This window comes from Aplysia californica, unplaced genomic scaffold (assembly GCF_000002075.1).
Source record: "Aplysia californica isolate F4 #8 unplaced genomic scaffold, AplCal3.0 scaffold00407, whole genome shotgun sequence".
NCBI lineage: Eukaryota > Metazoa > Mollusca > Gastropoda > Aplysiida > Aplysiidae > Aplysia > Aplysia californica.
This window is the reverse complement of record NW_004797677.1, coordinates 169,492-171,564: the sequence shown is the minus strand read 5'-3', so window position 1 is coordinate 171,564 and position 2,073 is coordinate 169,492.

Sequence of the window (2,073 nt, the reverse complement as noted above, 5' to 3'; positions counted from 1 at the left end):
CTCTCTCTCTCTCTCTCTCTCTCTCTCTTTCCCTTCTTTGTCTTGTCCTCTGATAACCCTATCATCGCCTGTGATACCAGCAACAACTTTCTGTGAGTGTTAAGGCACGTCCTGACAGCTTACTTTAATGTGGAACAAACGCTTTATAAAAATGGACACGACGCCAAAACAAAACCCAAAAACAAACAAACAATCAAACAAAACAACAGCAAAAAAAGACAACACGTTGGGCTTAATAAACAGACCTGTGACACTAATTACGGCTTCACAAATTGGGGGTTTATCATATCAAGGAGACAACTTATAAACACATTTGTGGGAAGTATGGAAAATGTGGGGAGTGTGGACAATATTTAGGTGGCGCAAACAGAGGTTTGAGCAAATGCACATTAAGATAACGTCAAGACTGATCCTATAATAAGATAAGAACTGAACATCGAGTAGTTGAAAACAGCTCTTTTGTTGATATTATGTTCTAAACGAAGAATATGACTAGCGTTTTTGGTGACGCAGTAAGGTGCTTCGCCGTTGCAAGCAAGAGAACCGAGATCGATTCCCAAGTGGAGATAATTTTTATCAAGTTTTCAAGTACAGGGTGATCCACACAAAAAACTGCACAACTTTTTTTCTGAATATCTCGCGCAAAAATAGTTCTAGAATGCTGTAATTTGGAACAGACATAATTCATTCAAAAGGAATTTGTTTGATATAAAAATCCACGAAGAAGAAACATGTTTTGAAAACGGAAACGGCTAAAAGAAAAAAGCACCCCAAAAACTCAAAGTTCACTAATGTTTAAAAATCTTGTTAAGGAAGTCGTGAAAAGATTAGCTGACCTTTTTCTTTATTTTCTCTTTGACATTAATTTTCCATCCCTGTGACATTTAAACAATATTTAATTTCTTTTACAAGTTTTAAAAACCTAATGATAGCATTCTGAAATTCCTAGAAGCAGTGTTCCACATTCCCTCCTTTGGACTCGACACATTTTTAACGCGTCGTTCGAAAGGTTCAGTGGCGCCCTAACACAAGGACCTGCTAAACCATGAGTTTATAAAGCCACATACACTGTGCATGTTCACTAAGAAGTGGCTTCTAGAGACAATAGAGTGGGGTACCCAATAGACAGCATTTTTGGAGTTAACACATCCCACAGAGTGAAAATGGGCTTTGCACTAAACCAAATACAATCAAGAAAATGATCCCTCTTTACAAGACAATCAAGGAATCATGAACACATTGCCATGCTCTGATCCATTTCATCTCGGCCTAGCGAAGATGAACATGGTATATTCGTAGGGTAAGATCTGCCATGAGAATGCAGACTGTTGATGTGTAGGAAAGTCCTAGCTGCAGATCAACTATGGACGGACGTTTCATGGGACTCGGCTACTGAAATCTGCACGCAGGTGACGTTTAAGGGGCTGCGCATGGTGCGTGTTCGACCTGAAGTGGTCATTTTTTAAAGGACTTTTAAGTTCTGATTCACTAGAGATCCAAACTGAAGGAACTTCTCTACTCATGACACCAAAGATCTGTCTTGAGGGCACCTAAGCATTCTCTCCATGCCGTGCGCAGAACTTACGAAATGTTAGGGATGGTGAGTTTGTGGAGAGGTAATGTTCAATACAAAAAGCTTTCTGCTCTTTACTAAATGTAGCCATGATCTCAGCAGGCAAACCAAATTTTGGGAAGAATAATATCTGCAGATTTCTGTTGACGTGTTAGACTGCTGTAGCTTGCAAAATGGTGCGATTGCTGCAACTGTTAGTAGTAGGCCTAATGCGAATTGGTGCGTTATGCTATGAAAATGACGATAAGGTTGAAAATGGGTTTTTTTTTTAATGCGCTATATAGAGCAAAACTATTCAATGGACTTATCTAAAACACGTATCAGAAAAATTCCCTTTGGCTTCCAAACGTTACGTTCAAATCTGCAGTGGCGGTGAGTAGTGAAAGGCTCACGGGCTTGAGCCCCTAACCCCTCCCCAACCACCACCCCCAACTCTATCCCAAAGTAAATGAAAGTTTCTCCATAATGAAATAAGCAGTTGAAACCGTTATGACCGCACG